Raw genomic sequence first — 24,724 nt, 5'->3', positions numbered from 1 at the left:
GTGGGGACCTGCATGAAAGACCCCCTAAGCTTATTCTTACCAGCTTAGGTTAAAAACTTCCCCAAGGTACAAACTTTGCCTTGTCCTTGAACAGTATGCTGCCACCACCAAGCGTTTTAAACAAAGAACAGGGAAAGAGCCCACTTGGAGACGTCTTTCCCCAAAATATCCCCCCAAGCCCCATACCCCCTTTCCTGGGGAAGGCTTGTTAAGAATCCTCACCAATTTGTACAGGTGAACACAGACCCAAACTCTTGGATCTTAAGAACAATGAAAAATCAATCAGGTTCTTAAAAGAAGAATTTTAACTAAAGAAAAGGTAAAAGAATCACCTCTGTAAAATCAGGATGGAAAATACTTTACAGGGTATTCAGATTCAAAACGCAGAGGATCCCCCTCTGGGCAAGACCTTAAAGTTACAGAAAACAGGAATAAACCTCCCTCTTAACACAGGGAAAATTCACATAAAACAAAAGATAAACTAATCTGCCTTGCCTAGCTTACCTATACTGGTTGCAATATTGGAGACTTGGATTAGGATGGGTTAGAGAAGATGGATTTCTGTCTGGCTTCTCTCAGTCCCAAGAGAGAACCACCACGTAAAACAAAGAGCACAAACAATAGCCTTCCCCGCCCCTGCAAGATTTGTTCCCTTATTGGTCCTTTGGGTCAGGTGCCAGCCAGATTAGCTGAGCTTCTTAACTCTTTACAGGTAACAGGATGTTGCCTCTGGCTAGGAGGGATTTTATAGCACTGTATACAGAAAGATGGTTACCCTTCCCTTTATATTTATGACACACTCCAAGGAGGGGCTGGGCTATAGCATGAGGTCAGGGTCAAAAGGAGCCCATATGGGGTGTGCCAAGGGCCCCAGTTGCCTTTATCCAGTCCTGCCTGATAGGGAAGTGACCATATCACAGTTAGAAGAAATTAGCAGCCTTTGGAGAGATGTCGAGGATTGAGGAACCAGGAGGCCAAGCTCCCTTCTCCCCTGTGGATGCACCATGAGGTGAGGCTCGCTGAGCAGGGACCAGAAGGGAATGCTACAGCTTCTGCTGCCCTTATTGTACCTGGGCTGGAGGATGCTAGTCCCTGGGGCTTACAGAAACCTGCTCAGCTAGCCCTCCCATCCCCAGCACGCATACAGAGGGCAGGTCAAAGAACCCCTGCGTGTGTTCTGGGGGTGGGGAATCTGTCCATTGGGCTGCCCAGTTCTCCCTACCCCACAGTACTTTCCTACTCTGCTGCTGTTCTCTGGGCCCTGCTGGAGTTGGCAATGGGGAGGTTTAGGAAGAGATACAGACAGCTTCCAGCATTCTTTCATTCTCCTTGTTTCCAGGACCTGGGGTCCACTACCTGAGAGCTGCTCTGAAGAGAGGCCCCACTTCCACGGAGATAGTACCACTTGACACTACTCAATCCCAAGCGATTGCCATGATGTATTAAATGCTTTAAGGAGGTGTCATGGGGTGTTCACCCAACACAAGGCCTGAAAGGGTAAATTAGGCCAATTAGCCTAAAGGCTGCACCTGGTGGAAAGCCAGGGAATGCTAAAACCTAATTTGCTGATGATTTCCAGCTGGGGGAGGCACTGGGCTGAGTTTATAAAGCCAGGAAGTTGACAGCAGAAAGGGGCTGTAGGAGAGTATGCTGCAGTCACTCCTTGGGAGTTGAGAGATGTGTTTTAGGCTATACTCCCTGGGAGGAGGGAGCTTCAGCTGGCACGTGCAGTGAAGGGGTGAATCAGAAGCTGTAGGAAGGTCACCAGGGAAGGAGCAGCAGGGTCTGAGGGAAAGCAGAATTGACACAGGTACAGGGTCCCTGGACTGGAACCTGGAGGAGTGAGCAGGCCTGGGTTCCTCTACCCACCACTGGGGAAGTGACACCATCTGGGTGGTGCATGAGAAGACTGTCTGAGACCATTGGCATAGAAAGGCTTTGATACCTTGGAAGGGGAAGATTATAGTGACCTGGCTGGAGGACCAAGCCACAAAAATAGAGTACCCTGAATTGAAAGGAGTGAGAGGGAGGGATGGCAGGGCATACAGTGAGCAGCAGAATGGGGCATCAGACCTGAGTGGACCTAATCACCATTTGCAGCTACAAGGAGGTGCCCCTAGTAGTGAGTAGAGCACCCTGCGATAGGAGGGAAGGGGTGACAGTGCCTTTCACCAGTGGAAAATAAAGCCCCATAAGCATGTTTAAATAGCTGAGTCTCCAGACAGGCGGTAATATTTCACAACAAGAGCAGACACTGTTTATGAGGCAGTTTGACATTCTTGTACAGGCACAATGCAATCAGATGAGTTCTCCAGGTTAATGTTCTCGCACTAAATACCTGGAGGATTTATCATGATTGACCACTTAGTGAGAGACTCCACTATCTGAAAAGAATGTGCTCAGCCTGACATGGCTTATAAAATATTCTGTAGGCAAAGAGCAGTCTGATTAGTGGTGCAGATGCCCCATTCCTTGTCCTCAGCTGCCAGACTCTTGGCTGGCCCTCCTGAGACCCTTCCCTCTTGGAAGATGTACTCCGGGTGTTTGGTCACTTGTTTCCATGTGAAAAATGAATTTATTCTCTCTGACATGTAAGCATTCTCTCTCCCTATACCACCTGGCCCCTAAGGGTGTGGCTGTGCTGGAGCTAAAGGTGGAGTCCCCAGCTCAGGCAGACTTACCCACAATAACTCTGATTGAGCTAGCGCACTAAATAGCAGTGTAGCCACAGCTGTGAGGGCAGTGGGAGAGGCTAGTGACGCTGAGTGCATATCTAAGGTCTTGCACAGGATTGTTCTCATGGTGAGTAGCCCATGCCACCATGGCTGCACTGCTATTTTAGCACATTAGCTCAATCTGACCTATCTCTGATCCACTGCAGCTGGGGCCAGACATTATAATTAAGTCTCAGTGGCAATCGTCTTGGGGGTGGCTGTTTGGTCACAGGCAAGGCTGAGCCTGGTGTGCCTTAAAAGGCAAGCCAGCCTCTGACAGTCCACAACAGATATTAGGCTATGTTCATGTTCTCCATTAGGCCATGGTTTGGGGGTACCATGGGTTAACTAGTAATGTTCTGTACTAAGAACTATAATCAGAATGACCACTAGGGGGCATTTTATACCCATTGTGTGCATAGTACTGTGTTACAGCCATCATTCCATGATTACAGAAAGCAGTCACTGACAGAGGTGTGTCAGATTACTGCTAGCCTACGGGGATCAACTCTTTGATCTCATATGGCAGGAGGAGGGATACATTTGAGACACTACGAACCAATGATCTGATCCATGTAACAACACCTCTGTTCCTAATGATTCCCACGTGTGCAGACTTTGCCTGTTCACTAAGCTGGTGATTGCCATATGAGTCTCAGTCTTGGAAAAGTCGTGCTTTGTAGGGATTGTGCATTACCAATATTAGACCTTGTTTCTTCCAGTGATGTAACCTGCAATTTAAAGAGAAAGCAGCCCGGCTCAGTCACTCTCTGTGGTGTAATCTAGATGTATGTTTAGTTAAATACAGTCCTGCCCCAGTGTGATAACGGTCTATGTGACGTTTACACTCTACAGTCTGAGCCATTCAGCAATAGGGATCGAGGAAAACGCAGCAGCTCAGGCAAACTGAGGAAAGACGAACAACTGCAGGAAATGGATGGAGCCGTGATTCTTTGTGTCAGAAAATCAATAAGTCAGTGGGTCTTGCACGCCATTCAACATTCTTATTCTACTTATAAATTCAAGTAGAAGCCAGGCAGCTAATGGAGTAGGTGGTGCTTCAGAGAGATACAAATGGTGCTAGACTATGTAAACATCAAAATACAGAGAGCAATTAAAATACGAGTTTGATAACACCTCCTGTCCTGGTGGTCATCTTTCTCCTTAAGAGTAAAGAAGAGATCAGTCTAGCACTGTGAGTCTAACTGCATTGAGCAAGTAGGAGCTGCTAATACTCGTGTGTATACAAGGACCACATGTGCACAGAACAAAGAAAAGACAATGAGAGCTCTGGGTGCTCAGCATTATTGGAAATCAGGCCACGTAGACACCTAAATATTGCCTTAGATGCAGGGCTTAAATTCAGCTGGAGGTTAGGTCAGCATGCTACGTCTCTCAGGAGCGTGGATTTCACACCCCCGAGAGACATAGCTATGCTGATGTAAGTTTTCAGTGTAGACCAGCCCTTAATCACTACAGGGCAGATACCCACAATAGCTGGAGACATTAAGGTCTTGGCAAGATCTTCAGAGTGTTTTCCTCTTCCTACCAACGTCACCTCAGTGTTGCCTGGGGTAAGTTTTAGCCAAACGCTTTTCATCCATGATTTCATGATTGCCAATATTTATGCTGGTCTGCCAATGTAATATTCAGTCACTCAGCCCTGGTTATTGGTAACACTAATAAGAAGTCTCTTTTCACTCCCCATTTTTTATTGTATAAACTGTTCCTTTAATCTTTTTATGGGCAGATTTTTCTAAGATGAAAGCTGATAGTTCTGTATGATTTCCTACTAAGCTCTCAGTAGAAATGGATCTTTTATGACTTCAGTGAGGCTAGATTTTTTTGTTGTCTCTATCTCAAGCGGTGAAGACAACTTAGGAAATGCAGTTGACTCCAGTGATGATTTAATTAGGAATTCTTCTCTTTTTCCCAGCCAACATTACTATAGTCTGCATTTTGATTTCTGGATCAGGCCTTCTTACTGATAGAAGAGTGTTTGACGGTTATTTCTGGAACAAGCATCTGTCAGCCTTCATTAAGGCTTGTTACTGACAAGATGACTTATTATGAAAGCACTGTGCTTACCAAATAGAGATATTGCTATTTTTTTTCTTTTCCTGGCTATGAATTGCTATCCTGTTATAGTATTCCCTTCCTTATTTGGACTTACTGATTGGTGCTTATCTTTTCCCTTTTCTCTTTGTTAGTTTTTGATGGAATGAATACAACATTAAGAATATAAACCTAAATACCAGGTACAAAGCAAGAGCACAAAATGTGTATGTAGTGCGTAGACAAATGCCAGCTATATTCCATATCCCTTCAGCTCATGCAGTGTATGAGTATAATGATGTCTCTTTAATTGTTTCCCCCTCTGCATTGTCTCCTAATTAACCAACTGCAAACACTTGACCAGAACAAATCACACCAAACATAGAAGAACTGATTATTTCCCCAAATACTTAGCCCCTGCTGGAGGGACTGGTCCCTACTGGGTGTGAAGGTTTCAGATCTCTGAAGACATCTAGACAGGCTTATGTGTAGAATGAAGGAGGAGTCAGTGGTTGTGATACATGTAGGTACCAGTGACATAGGGAAAAGTGGGAGACAGATCCTGTAGGCCAAATTTAGGCTGCTAGGTAAGAGATTGAAGTCCAGGACCTCCATGGTAGCATTCTCTGTAATGCTTCAAGTTCCATACTCAGGGCCAGTTAGAAAGGCAGAACTGCAGTGTGTCAATGCGTGGATGAGACGATGGTGTAGGGAGGGGGTTTAGATTTATTAGGAACTGGGGAACCTTTTAGGAAAGGAGGAGCCTATTCAGGAAGGATGGGCTCCACCTAACCCAGAACAGAACCTGATTGCTGGCATGTAAAATTAAAAAGGTTGTAGAGGAGTTTTTAAACTAAGGATTGGGAGAGCCAACAGGGGCAGAGGAGCACGTGGTTTGGACAGAGACATCCCTTAAGGGAAAATCTGTTAATGGGGATTCTCTATTTCCTATTAAGGAAGAGAGGATGGAAGATGATAAAGTACAGGTAGCATCTGAGGAGAAACAGTCAAATGAAAGAGAGTCCTAATCAATTATATCACATAATGGCAGATAGCTAAAAAGTGGCAAATTTTATAAATGCTTATATACAAATGCTAGAAGTCTAAATAATAAGATGGGTGAACTTTAGTGTCTGGTATTAAATGAGGATATTGAAATAGACATTCCAGAAACTTCATGAAATGATGATAATCAATGGCACACTGTAATACCAGGGTACAAAATATATAGGGATGACAGAGAAAGTCATGCTAGTGGGGGGAGTGGCGCTATATGTGAAAGAAAGCATAGAGTCAAATATAGTACAAATCTTAAATGAACCAGACTGTACCATAGAATCTCAAAGGCTAGGAAATTGCATTCTTGAGTAATAAGAAAATAGCAGTAGGGATATATTACCCATCACCTGACCAGGATGGTCATGGTGACTGTGAAACGCTCAGGGAGATTAGAGAGGCTATACAAATCAGAAAACTTAATAATAATGGGGGAATTCAACTATCTCTATATTGACTGGGTACATGTCACCTCAGGACAGGATGCAGAGAGAAAGTTTCTTCACATCATAAATGACTGTGGAACATCTAATCCTGGAACCTACAAGAGGAGAGGCAGGTCTTGATTTTAGTCCTAAGTGGAGCACAGGATCTGGTCCAACAGGTGATTTAGCTGAATCACTTGGTAATAGCGACCATAATATAATTAAATTTAACATCCTTCTGGGGGTGGGGGGAGAGCGGGGGAACACCAAAGAAGCCCACCTCAGTAGTATTTAACTTGAGAAAAGTGAATTACACAAAAATGAGGAAGCTAGTTAAATGGCAATTAAAAGGTACAGTCCAAAAAGTGAAATGCCCACAAACTGCAAGGAAACTTTTAAAAAACACCGTAATAGAGGCTCAAATTAAAAGCATACCCCAAATTTTAAAAAAAACCATAGTAAGAGGACCAAAAAAGTGTCACAATGGCTAAACAACATAGTAAAAGAAGCAGTGAGAGGCAAAAAGGCATCCTTTAAAAATTGGAAGTTAAATCCTACAGCAGAAAATAGAAAGGAGCATAAACTCTGGCAAGTCAGGTGTAAAGTATAATTAGTCAGCCAAAAAACAATTTGAAGAGCAACTAGTCAAAGACTCAAAAATTAACAGCCAATTTTTTTTGTAAGTACATCAGAAGCAGGAAGCCTAAACAGCCAGTGGGGCCACTGGATGATCGAGATGCTAAAGGAGCACTCGAAGACAAGGCCATTGCAGAGAAACTGAATGAATTCTTTTCATCAGTCTTCACTGCAGAGGATGTGAGAGAGATTCCCGCACCTGAGCCATTCTTTTTAGTTGACCAATCTGAGGAACAGTCCCAAACTGAGGTGTCTGTAGAGGTGGTTTTGGAACAAATTGATAAATTAAACAGTAATAATTCTCCAGGATGAGATGGGATTCACCCAAGAGTTCTGAAGGTACTCAAATATAAAATTGCAGAACTACTGACTGTGGTATGTAACCTATCATTTAAATCAGCTTCTGTACCAGATGACTGGAGGATACCTAACATGATGCCAATTTTTAAAAATGGCTCCAGAGGTGATCCTGGCAATTACAGGTCAGTAAAACTAATTTCAGTACCAGGCAAATTGGTTGAAACTATAGTAAAGGACAGAATTATTACACACACAGATGAACACAATTTGTTGGGGAAGAGTCCACATGGGTTTGGTGACGCATCATTTCCCTTTACAAATCTCTTAGAATTCTTTGAGGGCGTCAACAAACATGTGGACAAACGTGATCCAGTGAATATAGCGTACTTAGACTTTCAGCAAGCCTTAGACATGGTCCCTTACCAAAGGCTCTTAAGCGAAGTAAGCATTCATGGGATAAGAGGGAAGAGCCTCTCATGGATCAGTAACTGGTTAAAAGATAGGGGGGAAAGGGTAGGAATACATGGTTAGTTTTCACAATGGAGAGAGGTAAATAGGGGTGTCCCGCAGGGATCTGTACTGGGACCAGTGCTGTTCAACATATTCAGAAATGATTTGGAAAAGGGCTCAACAGTGAGGTGATAAAATCTGTAGATGATACAAAATTGCTCAAGATAGTTATGTCCAAAGCAGACTGTGAAGAGTTACAAAGGGATCTCCCAAAACTGGGTGACTAGGCAACAAAATGGCAGATGAAATTCAGTATTGATAAATGCAAAGTAAAGTGCATTGGAAAACATAATCCCAACTATACATACAAAATGAGGGGGTCTAAATTAGCTGTTACCACTCAAGAAAGAGATCTTGGAGTCCTTGTGGATAGCTCTCTGAAAACATCTGCTCAATATGCAGCAGCAGTTAAAAAAGCGAACAGAATGTTAGGAATCATTAGGAAAGGGATAGATAAGACAGCAAATATCATAAAGCCTCTATATAAATCCATGGTATGCCCACACCATGAATACTGCATGCAGATCTGGTCACCCCATCTCAAAAATAGGTATATTAGAATTGGAAAAGGTACAGAAAAGGGCAACAAAAATTATTAGGGCTAGGAATAGCTCCCCATCATTTTCATCCCTCCTCATACGGGACTTTTCAGCTTGGAAAAGAGACTACTAAGGGGGGATATGATTGAGGGCTATAAAATCATGACTGGTGTGGAGAAAGTGAATAAGGAAGTGTTATTTATTCCTTCACATAACACAAGAACTGGGGGTCACCCAATGACATTAATAGGCAGCAGGTTTAAAATAAACAGAAGTGTCAGCATGGGCTGGAAGTCCTTCCCTTTCAGTCGAATGGCTGCGAACCCTCTTCCCTTTCACTCACACTTTTGTCTAATGGAATGTAAAGTTGATGAGTGCACACTCACGCCTCAGCCTGGGACACACTACCCCCTCAGAACTCAGACACACAGTATGTATCACATGAACACACACCAGCTCAGCCACACACAGCCCTCTCACAACCGAGTGCATGCGTGCACACTCACACCAATGTGGGCGCACACACGCTCGTAACATAGGCAAGCCCTCTCAGAGGTCCAGAAAGGCCTGGCCCACTTCCAGCTTTTGAGGCCCCTGGCCATAGAAAAAAATAAAAAATTATGACACATGGTCTAATCTTCGTGCCATCAGAACTGATATATTTTTATTGATGTAAGCAGTGTCAGGATGAGCTCCACCCTGACATCTGGTGGTGAGGTGTGGCAAGTTGTGGAAAAAAAAAAACTTCAGGGGCTGATCTCATTTGCATAGGCACACCCACACCGCCTAGACTGAGGCCATAGCTGCCCAAATGGTCACTTCGGCTGCTGTGGGATCCCCAGTGTCTCTGTTATTGGGGCAGGAAGAATAAATTGTTATTACCCTGATTATGGGAACTGTGCTTGGAACTGTACTTGGCCTTTTGCTATGATGGAGGGACTCACCATCAACTAAGTAGCACTCGCTAGGCAAGGGTCATGGGTTCCAAAACTGTGTGAATTGAGAGAGACTTGAGACAGGTATTAGTACCTGGTGGTGTGGGCCCCTTTGTGAGGGCCTGAAGCACCAATTGCACCTCTGTCTCTCTCCACTGTGGAATGTCAGAGCTAATTTTGGGTCTATTAAGAGTCTTGCTACAGGTACTATGCTGCATTCACTTTGGCCTTAAGGTGCACCAGCACTAAGGCCCCCACTACTATGAGCTGAAATCACCGAGCACTGTGTCAAGTAGTGGGGAGCCAGAAGATCTAGAGTGCAGCGGTGTGTTCGTGAGACGGCGAGCTGTGCGGAGTGGAGCTGGTCGTGGTGGAGCGGAGCCGTCTGTGAGACAGCGGTGTGTTCGTGAGACGGCGAGCTGAGCAGAGCTGTTTGTGAGACGGCGAGCGGTGCAGAGCGGAGCCGGTCGTGGTGGAGCAGAGCAGAGCCCTGTGGGGCAGTCAGCTTCAGGACACGTAAGGTGCCCCTTTTCCCCACACACAGGCACATTTTAGCCAGACTGGGGAGTAACACTATGCAGATGAACTTTTGAACTCTTGGGCTGGACTTTTTGGACTTTGGGTGATTTGTGGATTGCTGGACTCAAGAGACGTTTGGGTGCTGGGACTCAAGAACCCGAGGGAAAGGGGCATGCCCCAATTTGCTTGGGGTGGTTTTTTTTGCTCATGGGTTGTGTTATGAATCCTGTTGGTGGTGTTTCCCCAACATAATGCCACATTGTTTCTCTCTGTTATTAAAAGGCTTTTTGCTACACTCAGACTATGTGCTTGCGAGAGGGGAAGTATTGCCTCTTGGAGGTGCCCAGCGGGGGTGGTATATATTTGTCCCAGGTCACTGGGTGGGGGCTCGAGCCGGTTTGCATTGTGTTATTGGAATGGATCCCCTAGATATTGAACCCGGCCCTTGTTGCTACCAACTCTGATGGGCAGAAGGGTTACATTAATATTAATGAACATTTTTAACTCTTTAATATGACAAAAGCTATATCAGTTAACAAAAAAATCATGTCTTTTACCAAATCACATCTCTTATTTGCTTAAATTTGCAGCTCTAAGCTGACAGAATGTGTCACATTTTGTTACAATAGGGATGCGCATAAAAACAAGTTGAAAACTTATCAAATGCCAAAAAGTTAACAAGTGTCTAAATGTGAGGCCCCCTTTGAGCTTGAGGCCCAGGCCAAATGGTGCTCCTGGCCCCCACTCCGATTGACCCTGAACAGAGGTCAGACACACAGAGTTCTCTACACACCACAACCAGAGCCACATCCAGAACAGATCTCACACTCTCTCTTCCACTTCCTTACACAGCATGAATTCATGCACATGCATACACACTGCCTACAGTCCACAGGCTCCGGCTTCCAAGTTTCCCAGGGTGTGCTCAACCTCTGCTCAGCCCCAGGCCCTGCTCCCACTCCACCCCTTCCCCCAAGACCCCACCTCTGCCCTGCCTCTTCCCACCCTTGCTCTGCCCCAGGCCCTGCCCCCACTCCATCCCTTCTCCAACCTCCCACCCCCATCCTGCCTTGCCTCACCTCTTCCTGCCCAGTTCTGCCCCCACCCCTGAGCATGCCCCATCCCCTGCACCTCCTCCTCCCTCCCAGCGCCTCCTGCAAGCCGCAGAACAGCTGATCTGCAGCAGGCGCTGGGGTGAGTGGGGGAGGAGCTTGGCAGCCGGTGGGTGCTAAGCACCCCCTACATTTTTTCCTGTGTCTCTCTCTCTCACACAAACACACACGCCCGCACGCAGAGCCCAGTTTAACTTAGTGAACAGCAACCACCCCCAAGCACCCCTCCCACCCAAACCCCCAACGGCATTAGCATAAGAACAAAGAACAGGCCCTTTGTTGTTTTCTGGGTCTCTGCAAGTGTGGAATAAGTAATTATCGATCCCCTCAGGCATCTCCTTCCCTCTCCCCATCTAGCTCAACACCTTGGCTGTGGAATTAATTGAGGTGCAGAATGGATTTCTTCTTGCTATTTCAGTTCCTTTAAAAAATGCCTTTTGATTTATTTTTCCAGTAGTTGAATACAGGCAATTTCTCCCTTATTGAAGGGAAATTAGCCCATCAGAGGTGGCCTTCATTCTATCCTTTGTGCAGTTCCAGGCTACAGACACAAAGGCAGCCTTTCTGCTTCGTAAAAACAGGGCAGAGAACAGACTGTCCATGTTAGTCTTGGGAAGGGGGGATGGCAGGGTTAGAAAGTGAGGCCAGGGTGGAGAAGCTGTTGGGGTGGTGGTTACCCATGCTGCCTCCCGCTATCTGTCCCCAGCACTCCAGGAGCAGAGTAAGCTGATTCCTGTTTGCAGGTTCCGCTTTGGAAGCAAACTCCAGTCTTTGTGGTGGCAGTAACTCGGTGGCAGCAACACTGCATTTCAGCAAAAGGGCAGTCAAGGTCAAGAGACTGAAATCAGTTCATTCCCCCCCCCCAGTTTTAAATACATCACCCTGGGGATCACACACCCATGCTTCTAAATTGCCACAAGATAAGAGTTAATTTCCTGGACCACAGGCGAAGCGATGGAGATCCTGTTACGGCAGCAGCTAGATTCATGCTGGACATCAATAAATTATTTCACCCTCCTTGTGCCAGTGTGGTGCCCAGGGTGGAAATGAGCCACTTCCATCTGCTCAGTGGTGTTCAATTCAGCTGTCTGGCCTGCCATGCGAAGAGTTCTTCGGCTTCCTGCTGGGTGCCCTCGTTGCCTCCCACCAGTTTGTTTCCACCTGACCATTTTGTATGGGAGTCTGTGTTGGGACCCGCAGGATGTGCCCCAGATACCACGTCCAGAGCTCCTTAGAGTTGCCAACTCTCATGATTGTGTCCATGAGTCTCATGACAATTCTTGTTTTCCTTAAAGCCCCAGCTCCTGGAGCCAAGTGGAGCTGATGATTTCAGCCTTCACACTTAAAGAAAAAGTGAGTCTCTAGCCCTCGTGGCTGTGGAGAAAGCTTCCAGATGTGGCCCTAGGGCTCAGAAAGCAGAAGGCAGATGAGAAGAATCCCCCCCCATCTACTATTTTTACCCTAATCTTATGATTTTTAAAGCCAATCTCATGACTTTTGATGACACTGACATGATTTTTAACATCTGGGTTTGGCTGTACTGCTTCCTTCTGATTCTGGTGGCAACAAGCTGCTGGTTGATGATTTCATGGATCTCTCTGTTAGCAATGAACTCTTTCCAACCAATGTCCAGAATCTGCTGCAGTCGCTTGTTTTTGAAGGCGTTTAGTCTTCTGTCCAGTGTTTTGGTAGATCTCCAGTTCTTGCAACTTTTTGTTAGCACTGAGATTACATTTGAACTGAAAATTCTCCATTGTGCTGATGCTCTGTATCTTCTATTTCTATTAAATTTAGTAAACTCTATGGATAGCTTTCCTATCTTTGATGCCACTTCTTTCTTGAGGTCGCTATTGGCCAGTATGGTGCTGCCCAGGCAGATGAACTGTTCTACTGACTTGATATTTTTGCCTTCTAATATGATGTTACTGCTTGACTCCTAGGTTTCAAGGATCTTGTTTCAGCATAACTAGGGTGACCAGGTAGCAACTGTGGAAAAAATGGGACAGGGGGTGGAGGGTAATAGGTGCCTATATAAGAAAATGTCCCCCAAAAACGGGACTGTCCCTTTAAAAATAGGACATCTGGTCACCCTAAGCATAACTAATTTTGAGCCGTGTTTGGCCTGTTGTTTTTGCCAGATTGTCTGTCTATCTTTGTAACTTTTCAGGGGAGTTGCTCAGTAGAGCAATATCATCAGCAAAGTCTTGGTTTTCTTGGCATTTGCCACCTATCCATGCTATACCAGTGTTTGTGTTGCTCATATCCAATCTAGGATAATGCCAAACAGAGGAGATAAAAAGGAAGTGCTGTGTCATGCCGTTTATTCCCACTGAACCATTCTGCTGTCTGGTTGTTCACTCTTACAGAACACTTTGCATCCCTGTACATAGCTTTGATGCTGTTGACGGCTTTAGCTGGGATTCTGTAGGACTGGAGAATAGTCCACAATGTATGTCTGTACAGGCTGTCAAATGCCTTTTTGAAATCAATTAAACTGATGAAGAGGGAAGCTTGCCATTCTATACATTCTTCTATGATGGGCCTTAGTATGCACAACTGGTCCACACAGGCTCTCTTAACAGTCAATATGTGTACATGTGTTTGTGTCTACATTATCTACACATAGTGTATCACATACACAGAGAGAGAGAGCTCAAGGCAGCCATCCTCCTGCCCTGACCAGCAATTCCCATCTGTGAATTATGAGCCTTAGAGCTGGGGCCATCCAGAGTAAGTCTACACTGCAATGTAAGCCTGGGCTCAGACTCAGGTTGAGCTCAACCCCCCCTTCTGTCCATATACAAAACTCTCCGACTCGGATCAGTACAACTTTAGGACCCACCAAGGGTGTAGGTCCGAGCCCAAGTCCCACTGGGATTTGGGCCAAATGTTATAATTTTGCAGTGTGGGTGCAGCTCAAGCCTGGGTCCCCAGACTTGTGTCCTGCGAGTCTTCCCCACTTCTTCGTGAGTGTGTCCTGACACTGAAGGGTCAGGCAAGCTGCTCACAAATCTCCAGAAACGTTGCTTTCTTCATGTGGAAGCTTGGGAATCACTGCTGGTCATCCCAGGTCAGCATGACAATGTGACCCCACGACTCTGCTTGTGGCCCTGCTCCAGAAGCGCCTGTCTACGTACAGGGCATCAGCAGCTATCCTGAGTCAGTTGGAGCCACATCAGCCAGTTGGAGTCTGACATGTCTGTACCATCCTCTTCCTCCTCTGTGATGTGCCTTGGGTAGCACAGAAAACAGTGCCAAAATGTCCACCAGCATCTCATGGATGCTCTGCCTTGCTTATGTAACTCTTCTGCTAGTCAGAGTTGGCAGCAACAAGGGCTGGGTTTAATATCTATGGGTTCCTTTTCAACAATACCACACAAAATCGAATCAAGCCCCCACCCAGTGATCTGGGACAATTACACACCACCCCCTGTGCACTTCTGAGAGGCAATACTTCCCCTCTCGCAAGCACAGAGTCTGAATGTAGAAAAAAATAAAATAAAAGAAGGGAAGTAACTCCGCGTTAATTCACAAAAACACAGCAAACAGGGTTCATAAACATAAACCATGAGCAAAAGACCCATCCCCAAGTAAATTGGGTAGCGTCCTTTTCCCCTTAGGTTCTTACTTCCAGCAACCCAAAAGTCCCTTTAACATGCCCATCCCTTCTCTGCACCCCACTCACAACTGCTGTCCTTGGTCAGTGCAGACCCCAGAGTTCAGAGGTGCATCTTCAGAGGTCACCTCCCACCGTGGGTGGAAGGGGTGGTGGTAAGGAGGCACCTTACTCACTCCACTGCTCAGGCACTTGCACACCACCCCTTTTGGCCAGCTGCCCTGACAGCCAAGTGCTATGTCTCTCTGCCAGATACCCTGGAGGCTGCTTACTGAGATATCTTCAGGGCTCACCACTTAACACACATTCTCAGTGATTTCAGCAGGTAGTAGAAAAACCTCGCTGTTAGTGTACACTGGGCAGTCTCTTACATCAGAAACATTATCCCAAAACAGATCTAATACTTAGACCTAGGTATCACTGATGTCAGCTCATAATAAGACTCTCAGCTAAGTCTAAATGAGCTCTTTTACAATGCAGTGGAAAGGAATATGTTAAAATGGTATCTACAACCCTTAAGCAGGGCCCATACTACCAGGTACAAATATCTATCCCTATGCACTGTCAAGTCACTGGACTTTGGAACCCATGTCCCCTGCCTAGCGAGTGCTGTTTAGTTGAGGGTGAGTCCTTCCATCGGGGTATACCAAGTACAGTTCTGCTGCCCTTGATTAACACCACAAGGATAACAACGCTTTATTACTCCTGCCACAATAACAAGGAGACTGGAGATCCAACACCAGCCACAAGTGATCATTTGGGCAAGCAATCCCATGATGCTGAGCACCTAGGCAGGGTCAGTGAGCCCATGCAAATAAGATCCACTCCTGAAGTCCTCTTCCATAGCTCATCACTAGCTGTCAGGGGAGAGCTCATTGAAACTCTGCTCACACTTACTGAAATAGGAGGGAAGATGCAAACGGAAGAAGTTCTGCAAATGGTGCCTCCTCCACGTTGCTGGGACTGTGCAGACCCAAAGACGCTTGGCTGGATGTGTTGATGGGGTGAGAACTTCCGGTAAAGTGCCATGGGCTTGAGAGTCACATTTTCTCACAGTGCACCATGACCCAAGAGCTAGAGCAACTACATCTGGAAGCACTAGGAAGGCCTAGACTAGGCTGATTTGATTCTGGGCTGGGTAGTGCAGTAAGGATCTGTAAGCGCAGGTAAGAGATGTAGGTCCAGAAATTGTAAACCCAGGTTCACTAATCAGTGTGGATGCTCAATGCTAAGCTTAGAAACCCCAAGACTCAGACTCAAGTCTTTCAGACCTAGGGCTTATGTTGAAGTGTAGACATACCACTGGAGCACGGGTGCCCAAGCTTTTCCTGTCATACCCCAACCTTAGTACTCATGGAATCTGTTTGTGCTCCCTCCACTACTGCACAGTTGGCTCAGCAGAGGAGTTTGGGCTGAAAGTAGAACTGGGGATGGGAGAGGAGCTGGAGCTAGAGACAGAGCTGGCCTGGGGGCAGAGTGTAGCTGTAGCTGGGACTGGAGCTGGGCTGGGGGCAGAGCAGGGCTGGGTGGCACTCCATCCCTGTCCCCCATGGGTCTGGCCTGGTTCCTGCCATGCGTCCCCCCGAACATTCCTCCAATTCCCCCTATGGCGGCATGCCCCACAGTTTGGCACTAGAGTAGTGGGTCTCAACCTTTCCAGGCTACTGTACCCATTTCAGGAGTCTGATTTGTCTTGTGTACCCCCAAGTTTTACTTCACTTAAAAACTGCTTGCTTACAAAATCAGACATAAAAATACAAAAGTGTCACAGCACAGTGCTACTGAAAAATTGCTGACTTTCTCATTTTTACCATATAATTATAATATGAATCAGTTGGAATATAAATCTTGTACTTACATTTCAGTGCATAGTATTCAGAGCAGTATAAACAAATCATTGTCTGTATGAAATTTTAGCTTGTACTGACTTCGCTAGTGCTTCTTATGTGGCCTGTTGTAAAACTAGGCAAACCTCTAGAAGAGTTGATGTGCCCCCTGGAAGACCTCTGCCTACCTCAGGGGTACACGTATCCCTGATTGAGAACCACTGCCTTAGAGGATGACAATGAAGGAGGCACATGATTTCCTGAGTTTAACAGTCCTCAGCAGAGTTGTACCAGCTCAGAGGAGTCTGTCATATGGTAAAGGATAAGGAATTTTTGAACTAGCACTAATCAGAGCAGAGTCCACACACTGGATTGCAGACCTTCCATACACTCAGCATCTTTGAGGATTTAGAGAAACAAGGCGCTTATCCACAAAGTTAGAAATGCTTTCAATTCGTGTTGCACTTACTCAGTCCATGAGAGATGACAACCGGCAAAAACTCAACTGTAAAGGTTCCTGAGTAGGAACTTTGGGCTTGTCAGTGTGACTTGTTGCAACCCACTTACCCCTGTGTATACTGAAATGTGGCTTCTGGCTAATATACAAATTAAGTAGGGTAGTGCAGATGTCAATAAGCCTGTAGAGTTGTCTGACTGCTGGATCTGCACTGTGCATCGATAGGTCACAGACATAAGGCTGAGATGACAAGAGAGCGAGGAATTTCCCTATTAGTCTGTATTGATAAGTTTTAAACCTGGACTTTTCTCAAGCTCCTCTCTCCTAGAGAGTGGCTCCTAAATCCATTGTATCAGCATGGATGTGTTCAGACCAGACCTTGTCAGAAAGAAATAGGCCCCAGTCACTACTGGCATGATTTGGTTTGACTCCCTTGGAATCAGTTGAATTGTCCTGTCTCAGATGAGTGATCAGTTTGACTCAGACTATTAATCTAACTTGTCTATCAGAGCAACATCTGATAAAAGCAATGCTTACCCATGCTCCGAAAGGGTGCCCTGGCCAGAATGTGAAAGGAAGCTTCCTTTCAGCTCATCTGGTAGCACACGAATTAATTATGGCTGCAGTTATGACGCGCAGCAAACTGGGGTGGGGAATATTAAAACTGGCTTATAGTGACACCAGCTGGCAGTTCCCACCTGCAGCTCCAAAGGGGAATGGGATTTGCGAATAGGCTGGGGTGTATGAATTCAACCCGCCGTGAAGATAGGTTTGTGGACCCAGATTGAGATGTGGCCCTGGCTTTGGGGTCTGGATCCAGGTTCTTTTTCGGCCTGTCCACGACACTCAGTGTCACACCAGCCCCTTGCCAACAGGCAAAATCCCCTGCTTGCCAAAATCAGGCAGAAGTTTTATTGAGCATGCAAATCCTGCATTCCTTCGTCCTCCCACCCCAAAGCCCAGCCTTGCACACTGCAGACCTTGGGAAAGGGCAGCACCCGGCAGTGCTGGAGTAGATTGAACCTTCTACGGCATCTTTCCCCCTGAGATAGATAATGACAGTGTCAGGAGAACATACCGCATGTGTTAAATATGGAAAAGAGCCCCTGGCCGTGCCATGCCCTCCCTGCAACCCTCTTCCTCAGGACAATGATTCAACGAAAGGTACAAAAGCATCATCTGCTTATCCAGCCCCTTATCACCTTGGGCACCATCCTCTCCTGGTGCAGTGACTCACCCAGGTAACTATGGCACAGGAGGAAGCCCAGGGAGTGGGGTAGGCTCTGCTACAGCTCGTGGTGCCTCCATTTGTGAATAGGGCATATCTCCATGGCAGGACAGCGGGGGAGCTCTGGTCAGGAAGGGTCTGGCCCTGCATCACTGAAGCCAATGGGAGTTCAATCGGGGCAGGACTGGGTCCTAGTTCACCATGAGTGAGAGTATGCCTTGGGCCAGGCTGCCATGCAGAGGACTAAAGGCCCTTGTTATGACCCTGCATGGCCATGACAGCCTTGCCCAGATTGTGGCTCCAGGCACTAGGATGGGGGAGGCAGAGCAGTGGAGCCAGGGGGCAGGGCAGGAGCGGAGAGGTTTAGGGAGTGGTGGAGCCAGAGCTCTGCCCCCCCCCTCCGAATGATGCTTGCTGGGTGCGAGCAGCCCAGTATGCTGCACCCTGAAAAGGGATGTGGCCAAGTATACCCCTTGGAGCAAGAGGGAGTAGGGTGGGGCATCAGACCTTCCACAGCGCCTCTGACTCTGAGCTGAGCCTAATGGCTCTGCTAGCCCTGAGAGTATCTGTACATATGAAACTCAGACACACCTGCTGGAGCCAGAAATGATGCTTGCTAAGTTCACCCTGCCCCGCAACCTGCAGCGGGAGGTGAGGAATATCAGCTGATCCCTTAACTGCTCCAGCTGCCTTTGTTAAGGAGTTTGGAGGGGGACACTGACTGCTCAGCCAGTGCAGAAAACAATCGCCCTGCCCACCCACACGCCCGCCAGCCTCGGCTAAGCACAGCCCGTTCATGTGTAGCATGTGGTAATGACTGCACAAATCAACCCGGCTCAATATCCTGAAGCTCTGCCTAAAAGCCAGCTTGGCAGAATTAATGGGCTTTCAGTTTAGCCTTGGGCTCTTAAAAATCTGCTCCTGCCTACTGGTTATAACTAATTTGGAAGATGTTATTGAATTAATAATATTGATGTCCCCTCCTGAAGGTTGGGCTGGGAATAAAGTCACATGATGATATTAATGTTAATACTAAAATTAATTACCCGTCGTTTTTATGTGTGTTAGTGATTTGATTATATTACTCTTTATAACCGTAACAGAAGGCCAGTGACTGATATATTCCTATTCTTTACGAATGTAATTAAAAAGAAGGCATTTTCAGGTATTTGTTCACAAATAACACACACCAAAATCCAATCCACCTCTGCTGTGCACAATCTGCACTCTTTAGCAAGCCTCGTATTTGAAATTATGGTCTCCTGCCTGAAGTAAATCAGGCCACAAGAATGTCTTGTGATCTAGCAGCAAGTGCTTGTTGCAGTTACAGTGTACCACAGCTAGGCAGAGTGTGTAGCACAAATAGGGTGCCAGATAGCAACCATTTGTGTTATAGGCTTTTCCCCTGCTTCCTCCTGTCCGCGCCAAACCCGAAAAGCACAAAAAGACTTTACCTGTGAACTCCCTTTAATGAAGCCCTGGACACTTCTGTGCTGGACCCCACCCAGCAACACAACAGTCTGCGTTGTGTGATTCTGAGGGCAGGTGATGGCATCCCTGCTGTGGGAAATGTGTGTGTTTGTGAGAGAGGATCAGCAGGAGCAGGGAGGTGTGTGTATGTGTGTCTTAGCAGTAGCTGGGAGGGATGTGTGTGTGTATGTGTGTGTCTTAGAAGGAGCTGGGAGGGATGTGTCTGTGTGTGCAAGCTGGAGGATGATGGCGCTGGCTCTTGCAGAGAACTCCATATCCGTTGGTTGACATTGTGTGTATTGTTGTGTACTGTGTACACTGTCACCAATCCTAAATGTTCAAAAATCAAGAGTCAGCTCCCCCCCTCTCCCCAGTCATGAATTTAAAAAGCAGGAGTGTGATGCTCTCTTTATTTACCTCGGGGTTGCACACAGGTCATATAGCAATTCTGGCAGCCATTGTGAGGAGGGGGAGGGCAGGCTTCTTCCCCCAGGGCTGGCCTTAGAGAAAATGGCACTGTGGGCAAACACATATTTCGGTGCCCCTGCTCCAGGACAAATTAAGCACTGGCTGGGTGGCCAGAGAGTGGCGGCTGCTGGCCAGGTGCCTGCTCTGAAGTCTGCGCTGCCTTCAAAGGGTGGCTTGGTATAATATTGACACCTTTACTTCTTCACTGCTGCTGGCGATAGCTCTGCCTTCAGAGCTGGGTGGCCAGAGAGCTGCTGGCCGGGAGCCCAGAGGTGCTGGGGTTATGAACTGCCAAACCTTGGCACAAATTAAGCACTGCCTCCCCCTCTTCTCCCCCACTGGCCTGAGCTCCCTTCTGCAGCCTTGCACACCATGCCTGCCCCCGTCCCTGCCTCTTGATCACAGCGCCCCCCTGACTATGGCACCCTGGGCAGTCACCCACCCCTAAGACCAGCGCTGCTCCCTCCCCCCGCTGCATGGTCCCACTGCAACCATGTCAAGGTTCCTTCCCCACTCTGAACTCTAGGGTACAGATGTGGGGACCTGCATGAAAACCTCCTAAGCTTACTTTTACCAGCTTAGGTTAAAACTTCCCCAAGGTACAAACTATTTTACCTTTTGCCCTTGGACTTTCACTGCCACCACCAAACGTCTAACCAGGATATATTATTGGGAGAGAGTATGTTTGGAAACGTCTTTCCCCACAAAGTCCTCACCAAAACCTTGCACCCCCCCTCTTCCTGGGGAAGGTTTGATAAAAATCCTCACCAATTTGCATAGGTGACCACAGACCCAAACCCTGGGATCTTAAGAACAATGAAAAAGCATTCCGTTTTTTAAAAGAAGAATTTTAATAGAAGAAAAAGTAAAAAGAATCACCTCTGTAAAATCAGGATGGTAAATACCTTACAGGGTAATTAGTTTCAAAACACAGAGAATCCCTCTAGGCAAAACCTTAAGTTACAAAAAGACACAAAGACAGGAATATCCATTCCATTCAGTACAGCTTATTTTCTCAGCCATTTAAACAAACAGAATCTAACACATCTCTAGCTAGATTACTTACTAAGTTCTAAGACTCCATTCCTGTTCTGTCCCCGGCAAAAGCATCACACAGACAGACCCAGACCCTTTGTTTCTCCCCCCTCCAGCTTAGAAAGTATCTTGTCTCCTCATTGGTCATTGTGGTCAGGTGCCAGTGAGGTTATCCTAGCTTCTTAACCCTTTACAGGTGATAGGGTTTTTCCTCTGGCCAGGAGGGATTGTAAAGGTGTTTACCCTTCCGTTTGTATTTATGACAAACCATAAGTGTCCCCTCTGACTGCTGGCAGGTGGTATACTGCTCCACCAGGACCCCACTGGGAAAGGCAACTTTAACTGTGATTCCAGGGGCCATGCAGGCACCTGAAAACTCTAGGTTTTTTTTTAAGATAACTTAGAAATTAGCTGAGAGGAGCACTGTGTCTAATTCCTATATAAAGAAAGAAAAATATATACAAACACCAATTAAAGCCATATTTTAAGTTTATATGTAAATTTAGAGCAATCAGGAGATAATAGAGCAAGATATTTTCAATCTCAAGCCTTGAGGTACCAGTTCTGGAGCCTTAACACAGATATCAGAAACACAAGTTTGGCACCTTGTACATTATCTTTAGTAGAGATAAATAAAATCTGCTTAAAACCTACGTACTTTCTCTGACACCCTCCGTGTTACTGCCATTATCTACTCTCTTTTAGTCAATTGTTTTTCACTCCACTAAAAACGTATTTACTTAATTTTAACATAAGTGATTACATTTTTTTCTCTTTTATTAAGAACAGGGATTTATTTGACTCTGTCATTGTGTCAAGTCAGAAAAATGATTTGCCCAGTACCACGGAAGTTGCATCTGTAGTAGTAGCTGACGATATTTACAGAAAAACTTCGCTTGAAACCAGCACAACTGAAGACCCTGTGACAAGCTACAAACCAACAAAGGCAAAGATCCATAGATGATATTAAAACCCAAAATCCCAAAGACGCTGTAGATGAGCAAGTCAACAATGAAGCAGGTCAAAGCAGTGTTCCTTCTGAAATGGGTTTAATGTTTCCATGTGATAAACCTGAATCTTGAAAAAAACTTTTATCACTTGAACAATTGCTTATGCTTCTGGGATGTATTAGCACGAGTGTTGTAAGCAAGACACAAGAAGTAATTCTTCTGCTCTAGTCTGGGCTGCTAAGACCTCAGCTGCAGCATTGTGTGCAGTTCTGGGCACCACACTTTGGGAAGGACATGGACAAATTGGAGAAAGTCCAGAGAAGAGCAACAGAAATGATGAAAGGTCTAGAAAACATGACATATGAAGACAGATTGAAAAAACTGGGTTTGTTTAGTCTGGAGAAGAGAGGCCTGACGGGGAGATATGATAACAGTCTTCTACTGCATAAAGGGTTGTTATAAAGAGGAGGGTGATAAATTGCTGTACTTAACCACTGAGAATAGAACAGGAAGTAATGGGATTAAATTGCAGCAAGGGAGATTTAGGTAGATATTAGGAAAATCTTCCTAACTGTAAGAATAGTTAAGTGCTTCAACAAATTGTCTAGGGAGGTTGTGGAATCTCCATTATTGGAGATTTTTAAGAACAGGTTAAACAAACACCTGTCAGGGATGCTCTAGTTAGTTCTTGGTCCTGCCTCAGTGCAGAAGACTGGACTCGATGACCTATCGCGGGTCCTTCCAGTCCTACATTTCCATGATTCTATGTTTGCACAGATTGGTCCTTGTCAGCCCACTGAAAGTGATATGCCAAATGGACAATTTCCTTGTCTTCCTATGTGTCATCATTTTTCATCTTCATTTTACAGAGTGAAAAATGTACCACATGAAGATTTGCATGTCAAGTTTCTAGCATAATCCTATCTTTCAGATTTTGCCTACTGGCTCATTTGTTGGTTGTTCGGGCCTACAAAACTCAAAAATCAACATGGTTCACAGTGACTGGAAGAATATGCTTAAAGTAAATGTCTGTTCATGGAGGAACAAATAACATGTGCAGTCACATATGGAAGCTCTGTTGTTCACAACGGGTCATAGTATCAATGCATTTTTGATCATCAAGCATCTCAAAATATTAGGTAGTGGCAAGAAATGTTATAAATATTGGTTATAAATATTACTTGACACACTTAAAACTTTATCTAGTTTAGGTTTCCTCGTCCATGGCCACCGTGAAGTGCTGGAGAGCAACCATCGTGGTATTTAATTTAGCATCATTAAGCAACTTGCCAGACATAATACAACTTTTGCCAAACATATCAGTGACACCAAGAGAATCAAATACTTTAGCAGGACGACAGTTTCAGAGTAGCAGCCGTGTCAGTCTGTATTCGCAAAAAGAAAAGGAGGACTTGTGGCACCTTAGAGACTAACAAATTTATTTGAGCATAAGCTTTCATGAGCTACAAATGCATTTGTTAGTCTCTAAGGTGCCACAAGTACTCCTTTTCTTTTAGCAAGACATTTACTGATGAACTTATAAGCCTTTTAGCTGCAAAGAAGCTGAGTTTTTTATTGTCTTTGCAGATGCAACCACAGATATTAGCCATGTTGATAAAATGGCCATTTTGCTTTGCCTTAATATTGGTCATATCCAAGGAAAAGTAGATATAAGAGCATTTTGTAAACTTTGTGGCAGTAAGTGAGGCAAAGGCTGCATCCTTGTGTGACCAGTTAACTCATGTTTTATTCTGCAAGTATATATTAGACTCAAATACATGTCTGGACAGGGATATGAAAAGACCAGTGTTATGGCCAGAGCTTGTAAAGGTTTGCAAGCAAAAATGAGAGAATATCTCAGGCACGGGAGACAAAATGTATGTACCATACATCCATTGCCCAGCACATCAAAATAATCTAGTTTTAGTGCATGCTGCTTAAGATAAGATAAGGCCAGTCCAGACCTGCAGCTTTGCAGGAAATGCATAAATATTCTTCAGACTGTAACAATTGATAGGAAAAACTAATGATCAAGTCTAAATAATCCTTATGTTCAAATTCTTGCTCGAGAGAGTACTGTTTTGCAAGGGGAAGAGGAACTTGATGATGCACTTCAGACCCCTGAAGAAGCTGACAGGATTGATGCAGCAGATGAAATTGAACAGGCTTCTGAAGAAGGAAGGAGACCTATACATCATTCTAAAGGCACTCTGCACGACTAGATGGGCAGCTCAAATGAAAGCCACTGAGGCAATGATAGTAAATTTTGAGAGTATAATTGAATGCCTAGAAGATGAAACTGTTGCTGAATGTAGGAGTAGTGCAGACATACATCGGACAGAAAGCAACCTGTCTGTGATGGCTTGGATGTTCTGCCCCAATCTGTTATGGTGGCATAGGACCTTAGTGATCTTGGCTGAAGCCTCTGGAATCCTTCAGTCAAAGAAAATTGACCTGTTCCAAGTTCTCCAGGCATTTGAGAGCACTGTGAATGAGCTCAGCAAACTCATTTAGAAATGGGTTTTGAAAATACAAACTATCCCAGCCACAGGAAGAGATGTACATGCCACAAGGATGATGAATTTGCACATGGTTCTGTGTTATAAAGGAAGAGTAACCATCAAAAGAAATATTTTGAGATCTTAGACAATACGACTGGGGAACTAAAATATCCACATGAGAGATTTCAAGAGGTAGCTACTCTATTTGGTTTCCTCCATCCCAGGCAACTTCAAAATATAATTTTAGAGGAGTCAAAAGAGGACGTTCTTAAACTCATGAGATTATACTCATATTTTCTTTAGATTTGGTTCACAAGATTATGTCTTTCAAGATGTGTTATTTTATAAAGGATAGAGAGGTGTTCATTTTGT

The sequence above is a fragment of the Natator depressus genome, chromosome 9 (assembly GCF_965152275.1).
Source record: "Natator depressus isolate rNatDep1 chromosome 9, rNatDep2.hap1, whole genome shotgun sequence".
NCBI lineage: Eukaryota > Metazoa > Chordata > Testudines > Cheloniidae > Natator > Natator depressus.
This window is presented reverse-complemented; position numbering follows the sequence as displayed.